Source organism: Akebia trifoliata, chromosome 2, assembly GCF_017979445.1.
Source record: "Akebia trifoliata isolate Shusen 1 chromosome 2, ASM1797944v1, whole genome shotgun sequence".
Classification (NCBI taxonomy): Eukaryota; Viridiplantae; Streptophyta; class Magnoliopsida; order Ranunculales; family Lardizabalaceae; genus Akebia; species Akebia trifoliata.
Genome location: NC_141376.1, coordinates 10,305,681 through 10,319,941, shown reverse-complemented (window position 1 = coordinate 10,319,941; position 14,261 = coordinate 10,305,681).

Genomic DNA, 14,261 nt, shown 5'->3' with positions numbered 1-14,261 from the left:
GCTACAATTTACCGTTTTGATAAATAATCAAAATGTGATGCACGTTTTGATAAATTTGCCAAAGTAAAAGGTTACTCTTAAAATAATGGACTGAATATAAGATTGAATAAATTAAAAATAATTTATAATAGAGATTGGAGCGCTTGAAAGATGATTGGTTTTTGCAAGAAAATCAAATAAGATTAAAACTCAAGGATTGTCTAAAGTAAAGTTAAAAATGACATATTCAAGATAAGATTGAATAATAAAAAAATATACATAAAGGTTGAAGAGCTTGAAGGTGATTGGTCTAGGTAAGAAAAATTCTAATTTTGAAAAGAAAAATAATGGTTTTTTGCTAGAGGTTGAAGATGGACCATTTAAACGGGACTGGATCCTCTGTAGGGCAACATACTTGTAATTGGATCTGCGGCACATTTCAATGGTTGACAGAGTGCCACATTAACTAATAACTAAAAAACTCCGTTTGAAATGGGGACCGTCCATTTTAAAATAATTGGATCTGACAAAATTTTTTTAATTTAATTCTTTTTGAATCAAATTTTGATCACGATCATTGCAGACTTCAAGTGTTATTTTTTTCCCAGCATGAGTCTCTATATATCGCCTGTGGAGAGAGCCTACGGAGGATCCGCACCCCATTTAAACTATTCACATTAGTATATAAAAGAAAATCAGTGTAGGGGCTGATGGAGTGAATTTTTGCTCAGACTTGTCGGTGTGTGCCATGTCAAGCATGTAAGGGTAGTTTTATAAGTTACATGTGCCATTCAATATACGTGGGTTCATGTGATTGGTGCATCCCATATTTCTAAGAGAAACAAATTTCAATTTCGGGGCTGAGGTGGTGCACTGCACATGCTTGACTTTACATGACACTAACTATGGAGTGCGATTTTGTTGATGGGCATATTGTTGAAGCAAAGTGACCACACAATCCTATTGAAGGATTGCTAGGAATTTTTTTTTTCAGCAGTCCCTCCATCTGAATTTTGTTTACAATCCTCATACTCTTTATTGATTAAATTCCAATCCAAACACCCACATTTTCAATTGAAATAGCAAAATACTTGTCTTACTAACATAATAAGATTTTAATCCTTACCAACGGTCTTTTTACTTGTATGGATAATCACATAACCAGTCCAACACTACCACAGCCCTCTAAAATTCATCGAAAGCCTCAGATCAAAAAAATAAAATTCAAAAAATAATTTTTTTTTTAGCTTTAAGTTTTTGAAAATTATCGAACTTCCAAACTTAAAATTGAAATACAATGGTGAAAAATAACTTTTTTGGGGATTTATTTTTCCAAAGTTCATATACTTTTGTCCTCGACAATATTGAAATATCAGATTATGTTTTCGGATGCCATAAGATGAGCTCAAGGTAAGTCGAAAATAGTAAAATATTTTAGAGAAACATTTTTCTTACTAAGTAAGATTTCAAATCTTAGTAAGGATCATTGAGCTCAAATAGATTACCAAATTAGCAATCCAAAACTAAGGTTTTTGATCCTATTTTTTTGAATGAAAATTATTTCCTTGAAAAATTCAGATAAAAATAATAATGAATGAATGAAAATTATTTTTCTAATTAACCTGAAAAAATAAAAGGAGGTGTTTCAACTTTTTACTATAAGAGATATTTTAAGAGAGGCCCTATTGACACCCCAACTCTTACTTATTACACCCTAATTACTTAAATTAATTATCACACCCAAAGATCAAAACACACTTTTCAAATATTACTAAGGTTTGTCTCAAATTGCAATCTCATCATAATAAAATATTATAGCACCCATTCAAATAATTTTAGTAGCTTTTTACAATTAAAAAAGGTTCATATAAAATCCTAAACCTAAAACAAAAGAATTTATGAAAAAAATAAATGAGATTTTCTATTGGCACCCCAACTTTTACTTATTCTCAACCATTCACCTATTTTCTTTATTCATTACTAAAGTTTGCCTCTAATTACAATCTCAACATAATAAACTGTTATAGCACTTATTCAAATAATTTTAATAGTTTTTTACAATTAAAAAAATATTCATATAAAATTTTAAATCTAAAAAAAAAAGAAGCTAAGGAAAAAAAAATGAGAAGTTCTATTGGTACCCAAACTTTTATTTATTCTCAATCATTCGCCTGTTTTCTTTATTTATTACAAAGGTTTGCCTCACATTACAATCTCAACATAATAAAATATTATAGCACTCATTCAAATAATTTTAATAGTTTTTTAATTAAAAAAATGTTTATATAAAATCCTAAACCCAAAACAAAAGAATCTAAACAAAAGAAAATAAAAAAATGAGAGAGTTTCTATTAGCACCTCAACTTTTACTTATTCTCAACCATTCAATTGTTTTCTTTATTTTTAATTGGGGTGCAATAAGAAAAAGTTGGGGTGTCAATAACACCTATCTTAAAATATCTCTCATAGTAAAAAGTCGAAACACCTCCTTTTATTTTTGCAGGTTAATTAGAAAAATATTTTTTTATTCATTATTGTTTTTTTTTTCATTTTTTTATCTGAATTTTCAAGGAAATCATTTTCATTCAAAAATCATAATTTGTTTTACATAAATTACATTTTTGATTTTTTTTAATAATCGAAAACCTTTGTATTGGATTGTCAATTTGGTAAATCATTTGAGCTCAATTACCCTTAGTAAGATTTCAAATTTTACTAAGTTAATAGGAAAAGTGCTTCTCTAAAATACCTTATTGTGTCCAAGTAAGTAACCCTGGGCTCTCCTTGTGCCATTCAAAAACATGATTAGATGCTTCAATATTGTAGTGGACAAAAGTATATAAACTTTGAAAATGCAAATCCTAAAAAAAATAGTTATTTTTCACTGTTGTATTTCAATTTTAAGTTTGAGAGTTATTTGAAAATTCGGTAACCAGCAATTTTCAAAAATTTGCATCAAGCTCACTATATATATATATATAGGGAAATGTTCAGCAACAAACATTTTGGCAAAACATTTTTCAAAACATGGGTCAGAAGTTTTGGAATGAGCTGATTTTTGGTGAGGATGATCTCTACAGTGAGGAGATCATCATCACCAAAAATCAGCCCATTCCAAAACTTCTAACCCCATCAAAAATGGTTTACAAAAAATGGATGGTCCACGATTTTTCAACTTAAAAACATGGGGCTAGAAGTTTTGGAATGGGCTGATTTTTGATGAGGATGATCACTATGGTGAGGAGATCATCATCACCAAAAATTAGCCCATTCCAAAACTTCTAACCCCATCAAAAATAGTTTACAAAAAATGGACGGTGCACGATTTTTCAACTTGTAAACATGGGGTTAGAAGTTTTGAAATGGGCTGATTTTGGTGAGGATAATCTCCTCATCGTAGAGATCATCCTCACCAAAAATCAGCTCATTCCAAAACTTCTAACTCATGTAAGAAAAAAATGGTTGGCTAAAATGTTTAGTGCTGAATGGGACCCATATATATATATATATGGGAAATGTTCAACAACGAACATTTTGGCAAAACATTTTTCAAAACATGGGTTAGAGGTTTTGGAATGGGCTGATTTTTGGTGAGGATGATCTCTACGGTGAGGAGATCATGATCACCAAAAATCAGCCCATTCCAAAACTTCTAACCCCATCAAAAATGATTTACAAAAAATGGACGGTCCACGATTTTTCAACTTGAAAACATGGGGCTAGAAGTTTTGGAATGGGCTGATTTTTGGTGAGGATGATCTCCTTACCGTAGAGATCATCCTCACCAAAAATCAGCCCATTCCAAAACTTCCAACCCATGTAGGACAAAAATGATTGGCTAAAATGTTGGCCAAAATGTTTGTTGCTGAACGGGACCCTATATATATATATAGGGTCCCGTTCCCCACCCTAAGCTTTACCCTACACTTTAACAAACATGTTTTGTCCTATATGAGTTAGAAGTTTTGGAATGAGCTGATTTTTGGTGAGGATGATCTCTATGGTGAGGAGATCATCCTCACCAAAAATCAACCAATTCCAAAGCTTCTAACCCCATCAAAAATGATTTACAAAAAATGGACGATCCACGATTTTTGAACTTGTAAACATGGGGTTAAAAATTTTAGAATGGGTTGATTTTTGGTGAGGATGATCTTCTAATCATAGAGATCATCCTCACCAAAAATCAACCCATTCCAAAACTTCTAACCCATGTAGGACAAAACACGTTTGTTAAAGTGTAGGGTAAAACTTAGGGTGTTGAACATTTCCCATATATAGATATATATATATATATATATATATAGGCTTCCGTTCAGCAACAAACATTTTGGCAAAACATGGGTTAGAGGTTTTGGAATGGACTGATTTTTGTTGAGGATGATCTCTACGGTGAGGAGATCATCCTCACTAAAAATCAGCCCATTCCAAAACTTCTAGCCCCAGTTTACAAGTTGAAAAATCGTGGACCGTCCTTTCTTTGTAAACCATTTTTTATGGGGTTAGAAGTTTTGGAATGGGCTGATTTTTAGTGATGATGATCTCCTCACCGTAGAGATCATCCTCACCAAAAATCAGCCCATTCCAAAACCTCTAACCCATGTTTTGAAAAATGTTTTGCCAAAATGTTTGTTGTTGAACATTTCCCATATATATATCTATATATATCTTGAATTTTTTTTTACCTGAGCTTTTGATGAAACTTAGAGTGCTGCGGTAGTATTGGACTGGTGATGTGGTTATCCATATGACTAAAACGTTAAAACAGATTAAAATCTTACCATATTAGTAAGACAAGTGTTTTGTTATTTCAATTGAAAATGACGGTGGTTGGATTTGTATTTAATTAATAAAGAGTATAAGAATTGTAAAAAATTTAAGACGAAGGGACTGCACAAAAAATTTTCAAACAATCCTCCAATAGAATTGTGCGGTCACTATGCGTTAACAATATGCCAGTCAATAAAATCGCACTCCTAACCATGCGAGGCCTTCCCATCAAACTCGTTATTAGTGAACACTAGAATTTTTAATTTTTTATGAGAGACAAACAAATGGGCAACCCTAAAAGTATGTATAGTTGATTGTTTATGGCTATAAAAGTCTGAAACACATAGCAAAATTTAGATCCTGTACTCCAAAGTATAGGATAACTAACTAACTCCAGCATTCTTCACATGCCATATTACCCAATCTACTGGGTTCATAACCCCCTAGTACACCCATTGATGGACATTTAAACCAAAGGTTAAACTGATAATTGATTTGAGTGGTAATTAACTAAAAGCTGGGCTAATCATTTGAAACCCAAAGTGTCTGCCACAAGTCAGTAAAGGAGACCTGAAGTTCTTTAATTCCCCAACTGCTTGAAATTACGAGAAAAATACCTAAAAAGCGTACCGAAGGGCATGTAATCCGAGATGAGTAAGCTATTTCAGCCAGGTCTGGTAACTTAAATTTTGCCCCTCCAATAATTATGAGAAATTTTATGGTTTGTGAGTGCTACACCATGCAATTAAAAACAGACAAATAAATCTCAAAAACGAAAAAACAAAAAAAAAAACAAAAAACAAAAAACAAAAAAAAAAAAAAAAAATGAGAAAAATAGCATTAAAAGGCTCCAAAAAACCCACAATTTACATATAGCTTTGTTGTAGACCAGGCAAAGCCGCCGAGTGAATCGCCCCCTAAAATGTTGCGAACATCGACAAAACATAACAAAAAATGTGGGAATATGATAAAAGATGAATTGAAAAAGAAGATTAAAGAAAAAAAATATGATATTTACTTTGGAATCATTCCAATGATTTTCATGATATCAACCACGTTGAATGCATCAACATCCAAACAATAAAAAATAAAAACTTTTTTTATTCTATTTATCAAATATATGAAATCAATTACAATAATCATATATATATGCTAGACTCAAAACTCTGGTGCTAAAATTATATAAAATTGATATTTTTGATTTTGAGATTTAAATCTCTTGTAAAATTAATATTCTATCAGTATTTTGATCATAACTTTCTCAAAAGTCGTCAGAATTGCAAAATCTTAGATTCGTTGGATAAGTAATTGAATAACCTTTAAAACGACACGAAAATCAACTTAATACAATAAGTTTTAACACTTAAAATAAGATATAAATAAAAGTAACATGAATAGTACCTAGAATTAAATCAAATTCCTAAGCTAACTTAATAATCCAACACCACATCATTCTAAATTTTATTTGAAAATTCAAATTCAAAAAAATAATATTTTGAGTTTAATTCAATGTGTTGAAAATGAATGGCTACCAAACTCCTAAAACTTAAAATTTAAATTCAATAGTGAAAATAATGTTTTATTTTTTTGAAATGTTTTTCTTCAAACGCTCTTAAAATTTCGTCCTCTACTTGCCTATGGGATTGGATCATGTTTTTGGATGCCAGGATGTGAGCTCGTGACACTTAGTAAGATTTAAAATCTTACCAAGTTAGTAGGAGTAGTCTGACTCTGGAAAAAATATATTGTTTAAGAGCATCTCCAATGACGCTTCAAATTTTGGTGACTATCTCTCATAAATGATCTCCGATGCAACTCTTAAAAGTGGAACATACTAGCAAAATTTCAAAGTAACATTACAAATTAAGGTATCTTTCTTATCTGAAACCTTGTATAGAAAATTAATTTGCCTAGTACATCTAATAATCTCAATCTGAGCCAATATTTTATATAAAATAACAACTCAAGTTAGAATTAAAACTACTAATTTTTATCTGATCATCCTCTAATTAAAATAAGCTAATATTTCATTAATTCAAATCCCAATCTATTTGAATAATCACGTTAGGCTTGCCCTACCAGTGATCTCATGTGGATCATCGCGGTTTCAAATTCAAATATAATGCACTATAAAACATGTTTCAAACCCAAAACAAATATGAAATTAACGGCCTTTTATGATTAGGTCTGACTAGTTAGATTTTCCCTTGAGAGTATATAATTCTGTTTTAACGTCATGTTTGACTGTAAAGCTGCTTTGAAATTACAGAAAGTATTTGTCTTTGATTATATGTATTGTACTCATGTATTAAATTTTCTTCTTTGGCAAGAAATCTACTCACCACACCAACAGCATGTGTGATGTCCAGCCTCATAACACATTATATATTGCATACATCAAACTCCCAACTATTGATGCATAGGGGACGTCTTTCATGTCTTTCTTTTCCTTCTCATTTGAAAGATTGCTTCATACTGATTAATCTCAACCCAAAAACAAGATAAGAGATGTTGGGGGAATGAAGCAGTTCCAATAAAGGGAGTGTTGTATCTTAACTAATTGCCCCAGGAAAATGGGGGAGATCAAAAGAAAATTGAGGATATCAAAGAAATTAAGTTAGGTTATAAGTATAACATATATATATATATATATATATATATATATATATATATATATATATATTTTTTTTTTTTTTCTTTTGAGGTAATATATGGGTCAAGAAAATTCTTATTACCGTGATGTATCAAAACCTTTTGATACAAAACAAAATATTTCTAAATCAGTTGATGCTTCGAGAACAATGTTTCATTCCAATTTCAATTAATATCAAATTAAGGTTGTAGTTGATATGAGAGATTATATTGTCATACCAACCTTTGTTAACGCCACCCCAATTCATATGTAAATCAACATAGCGCACATCTTAAGGGCGGCATTAGCAAAAGTTAGCGTGACAATAGCAGCTCACAATTGATATTCCTATTTCTGGCCTAGTAGATGCTTCCTAACTGAAGACAAGAAGTCCTTTAATCAATGTGGTTGAGGACAACGGCGGCGCTTAATTTTCTATTATCCTTCACAACAAATATACCAACAAACGTATTTAATATGTAATACATATATAGATATTCCATGGGGCATGTCATGCCAACAAATGAGATAAGGAGGCCTGGACTGGAGTTGGTAATTAAGAAAAGCCTATGGACAGTAGGTTGCAGTTTCAAGTTCATTGAAAGATTCATTTTTTTGTCTACCCTTGATTAATTAATGAAGCATCCAAAATTAAGCCTGATTGGTGATTTATTTCAAATTAATATTACCAAATTTTGTCAGCATCTTTTTGTGCATGGCCATTGATGATAAGTTCAAGCTCCAACCTACTTAAGAAATAATCCATTATGCTGATTTTGGTGTTTGTTCTATTTGTTTTACGAGTAAACTTAGTTTTTTAGTGAGATAAGTAACTTAGTAATCAGTGATTGACCGTTGTCTGATGCAAAATCAAATCTTGACAGGGATGACCATGCAAACAAAACTTTGTTGATCAAGTTAGTGGTCAGAATTTAAATAGAGTTTATGATTCAATTGACAAGTTATAATCGAGGATGTCTCCATTGCATATTTAAGATATCTAACTAACTTTTTGTTTTTATCGATAAGTTTTTTTATCTTTATTTTTTATTTATTAGTAACCCTATTTTTAATGAATTCTTGACGGGATTTGAACCTAGGTCTCTAGTATAATAATCCAAAAATTTTACCAATTAAAGTAGTTGCCATGACGTCCTTGCTAATTGCCACATGTGCTAGATTCATTTCTTATTGTAAGAGCTTTCGTACCTTAGAATCCCTAAGATATCTAAGATCGGGTATATGATCTTAAGAAAATCAAGGATTGTGGAATAAATATTCAATATCTGGGCCGGGTCTTGTTAACGTGTGTTCTAAGGGCACGCAGTAAAGTGCAATAAATACACTTTGGAAATTGGATTTTATACCAAAAGACCCTTAAAAAATTGTTTTTATCAAAATACCCTTAAATTTTAATTTTCAAAGTGTATTTATTGCATTTTACCAAGCGCCCGTAGGGCACATGTTACAAAATCGTATCTTTACCTATTGACCGAAGAGGTTGAAGATAATGAATATTTTTTATATAAAAAAAAGGGATTTTGACTAAATAGTTGAAGATATTTTGATCTTTTCCAGTGAGTTCAACACGGGAAAGATACCTTACCTACCACTCATCTATAATCATGGAGATTATGTCTAAATCACCTTGAGTAATACCTTTTATTTTGGGATCCGTAGAGTCATGAAAATGACTGGTAGAAAAATGTAATCAAGATCGTTCAAATATAACATCCAACCGTACATATTTATCTTTTTTTTTCTTATCATTTTTATGAATATTTGTTTTTTCTCGAGTCAGCGATAACGATTCTTTTGTTTTTGGCTAGAGAATGAAAATGGGGTCGGTCTAACACTGAAATGGCGAATTGTACTCACTTAAATTATTTTTGTTAAAAAGAAAAATAAAGTATCCTTTCGTTTTGGCTTATTATACACACCTTCACTTACCGAAAGGTTGTGTGCAAAAAAAACCTACTCATTGGAAATAACATTTCACTCGCACTGATTGAAACTTATACATTTCTATTTAAAATATTAAATTCAAATTAACTTATGTGGATAAAGGACTAATGGCCATTACACTCCGGTATTTTTAATTCTTCGAAGTTCGTCGATAGATTTGAAGTAATGAAGATAAGTTTATAAGATTTTTACAATTCATTTTCCTTGTTTAAATTTTTTAATAGTGTTATCTCACATGGATTGGCCAACGAATATAATCACATGCAATTTGTTTTATTTTCAATTATTATTAACATTTGAAACAAATCTTAGAAGCAAATGATCATTTTTTTTAAATTTCGGTGTCGTTTGGTAGGTGCAGACCTAACAAGGAAAAACAGGTTCGGTATGTATATACCAAATAGACAGATAAAATTCAAATAATACCAGATAATCAATCAATAGGTATATACCAAATATCCTTTATTACACTTGGTGAGTTCATACCGAGTGTACCACACATGCATAGTTCGATGCAATGGTACCAAACAAAACTATAAATCTTATCAGAGTTCATCTGATGCCACAATACTAAATGTGTTGAAACAAGTTCGGTATGTACATACTGAAGTTGTTTGGCAACTATCGATAAAACCAATCAAGCAGAACTGATTTTTTTTTAATCATTTAAGTTCTTTTACTTGTTCACTAATTATTTAACTTCATCAACAACTTCAATGTAGTTACCTAATGTAATTGATTATACGAGATATTTTGAATTAGATCAAGTTTTTCATAGTCGAGATGACATATGTAGATGGGTCATAGAAACTGGTAAGATTGTTGGGATTGATCTAATAGTCTCAAGATCTTATAATTAAAAGAGTGATATCCCCATAATTTGCTTCGGTTATGAGAGGGGTGGAACTTATAGAGGGTCGAAAAATGATGGTGATGAAAAATCTATTAGAAGGTCAGGTACCAAGAGATGCGGACGCCATTTTTTCTTTGAAAGGTTTGAAACTACCCGAGGATGATCAGTGGAAAATCAAGGTAATATGTGATTTCCAAAATCACAAGATTATTGAGCATAATGAGGGGAATTCATTTATTAGAAAACTATTACCGAGTGATAAATAATTACTGTATGGAATGACAATGTTAGGTGTTAAGCCAAAATAAATTCTCTAAGCAATCAAGGAAATAAATCAATTTAGTGTTACAAAAATAAGCTCTATTTACAATGATCAGTCAAAATTGAAGAAAATTTATCCACCTAAAGAAATCTTAGTTCAAAGTCAAACCCTTGCAACAAGAAAAAATCATTTACAACACGTCGTCAAGGATGGGGAATGATGATATGTGTAGTGCTGATACATCGATCAACTATAGATCCACCTAAGATTTCTTCAATTTAAAGTGAAGCATCATATCCACCTAAGATGTCTTTAGTTCAAAGTGAAGCATCACCTTTTTGTAGGCGTAGTACGAATAAAATACCGGTCAAAAAGCGTCTACTTCACCATAGAAGGTCAACTAATCATGATAGATATATCCAGCATTTCCCATATGAGGTATCCAAGTATATTGTAAATATAAAGGATTTTTCTGGACATGAAAATTGTTATTTTAGAGCAGTTGTTGGACTTTTTGGATATGACTAACGATAACTCTAGGAGTCAAGTAAGACGTCATTTGAGGGATGAGTTGATCTTATTTCAGGCTCATTACATTCAGATATTCGGGAATGAAGTACAGGTTGATGAGTTAGAGAAAAAATAATATTTTATTTTATTTTATAATTTTTGTACCGGTCAATTGGATGAGTATGCCTGATATTGGTCATCTAATTGCTTCGCATTAAAATATTTTCATTCTTCACTATCAAAACAACAATGCTTAACCTTTTTGCCTTTATGATCTATACACTAACAATTGAGGCAGTAAAAAACATTACGATCGGTTACATAGATGATCGTTTTATTCAGCTTTTTATGCAAGAAGGATGTTTGATACCTCATATCACCGAGGTTTGAAGAAAATACCATGATCCATTGGCTTCAAATTGAGCGGGTATGTTCTCAATTAGGATTGAACAATTTAGATAAATGATTTGATTAGATGTTGCGCTATATGAAGGGCTAATAATCCTTAACAATGATAGTGACTAAGTAACATATTTATATTATTTTTTTTTGAGGTCTGTGAGCCAATTTGATATGAATATTTTGAGGCTTGCAAGCTAATTTTTTAGACATGCAAGTTATTATCTATTTGATTTGAATGTGTTGTTACTTGTAAACATTGAGTAAATGCGAGTGAAACATAATTTTGATGGGAAAAAATTTAAAGAAGTTTATTGTCTGTTCAGAACCATAGTATCAAATTTAACACACATGACTCAGTAGGTACATACCGAGTGTTCAATCCAACTTTCGGTGTAGGAGTTATTCAAAGTCTTGTGTATTTTCGATATTTTTATATCAAAATTTTTATTGCGTACTCGATAGGTAAATATCGAGAACGCTATACAAAATTCGGTCCTAGATTATCAAACATATATAAAAATTGTAAAAAATGTGATTCGAAAAATACGACTTATAAAAAAATAAAAAATATGTTTATATGAGCAAATGAAGTTAATTGGCATGTATCATACACTTAAATAAGAAACCCTAAAGATTTTCCAAAGAACAAAAAAATGATTATATGCCTAAATCATACAAGAATAAGTGATTAAAACACAATGGAAGTTTAAATTATAGCATTGGAGATGCGTGTAATCATTCGATTTGAGTTAGTATTGGAGATGAGAATGACAAATTAGATTTAGGAGTTCACTCGGTAATTTGGTTTGGATGTAATCGTTCGGTACCCAACATGTGTGTGCAATTAGTTATTTTAAGGAAAACATGAAATAGGTGTGTAGATAGTAATTTTAAAGTTGAGGTGGGTATCGCAAGTAAATGAATACAAACTTTATTCTTTGTCATTTGTTCTTATATTTATTAGAAATAAGGCATTAAAATTAGGATTTTTGCCATAAGATTGAAGATAAACTTAAAGAGATTCAATAACTTGAAAATTTTACATTGAATAAGAGTTTTAACTTTTTTTTTGAGTGTCCGCTTTGCTATTATTATATGTGCATTTTAGATTATTGGGTTATGTCTTTTATTCTTGTATATGGAGAGTTGTTATGGATTCTACTCGGATTTTTTGATGATTCGTTACCCGTATGACCTGTTTAATTGGCATGGTCAAAATATTGGACCCTTTTGATTTGGATTTGGATTTGGCACGTTTACCCATTTTATAACCCTAAATATATAAAGCGTAAGAGATGAATCATTAATGGGGTGAGAGAGATATATATATATATGAGAGGCAGTGAAATTATAACCCAGTTCTTCTTTGGTTATCATAGTGAAATCATCGTTTTCGCCTATGGACGTAGGTCGATGCTTTGATTGAACCACGTATACCTTGTGTCTTGTGAGATTATTATTTTTCTTGTTAATTAATACTTCGGATCTGAAGATTTTCTCTAATATAGATATTTTGTCAATATCTATTCAACATTGTGTTTAATATATGCTTACACATTGAATTTCAAACTTAACGTTGCACACTGTATTCATAAAACACTGAACTCATCATTGGAATGACCTTCACAAAACACTTGAAATGCATGCATAATAATAATAGTGAAACAGACACTCAATAAAAAAATTACGTTTAAATCTTCTAAATTATGACTAGGCCATTCGCAATTCATCATCCTAGATCGTGGGAATGCATCATAATCACTGTGAAAAAATTGAGGTAAATTAAAACGGGAGAAAAAGATTATGCCGTAGACTTCAACAATTTTGTTAATCAACGTGTGAGTGCATTTAGAAAGGAAAAGTTCTCTAATAGGATAATTAAGTTACCTCCCAAGAGGTAAAAATATTTAGAAATAAGTTCCATCACGTAATTTTCCATTTTCCCAACTAAAATGATGGTGGAGAGATTTAACAAACTTTTATGGATTATCGTGTTACCCACCCATTTAACGCGATGACTCATGGGTCCGGTCACTAGAAGCACACTTATTTCACTGGTCACTAGTCTTATAATTTCCATTTCTAAGTGGGACAGGTGTTAGTGGATAATCTCTTAGTGGTGGGCATTATGTCAAGAAAAAAAATATTAATGGTTGGTTATATAATGACCTCTTCCAACTTATTGGTCCCCTCTTTCAAGTGTACCATTTTTTTTTTTTTATAAATCTAGATGACTAGATTGGTGATTTTTCACTCCTTCATACCTAATTTTACGAACACATGGCACTTTTCAAGCCCATTCATCCTTTTGGGAAGATTGATGGTTTATATTAATTTGATTTATTAACTTTAATATACATTACATATGGCCATGGGTTGAAGCTCGTGATAGAACAAATGTGATGGTAAGAAATAACAATCATGGTGTTTTTTAATTATGTATAATTTTTCTTTTTTAATCTTTCCCATTGACCTCAATAAAAGTTAGAATAGTAAAACCAATCATATGGTATGGTTAAAATATAAAAAGGGCAATAAATGGGAAAATGTCCCCAACTCAATTTCAAAAATATATGCAACATAGTTTTATTTTCTTTTTAAGGAAAATGGGTGTCTTAAATGATAGTTAAGAACGTTCTTCCAACGTGATAGAGATGGAGACATTGGATTTTGTAGGTAAACAATTTTGTTGAGCAAGGTTTCGTTGGCCACCCAAATGGAGTTATCTCTGCTTACTGATATTTGTGATTTTTGAGGATTTCATGCACTCAGGGGATTTGGGCTAGATATGGTGCCCTTAGAGGTTAGTTGCTTTGCCTTTGTTAGTTGGGCCTAAGGGTTTAGATCATCGTCATGAAAATAAAAAAATAAAATAAAATTTGTTGAAC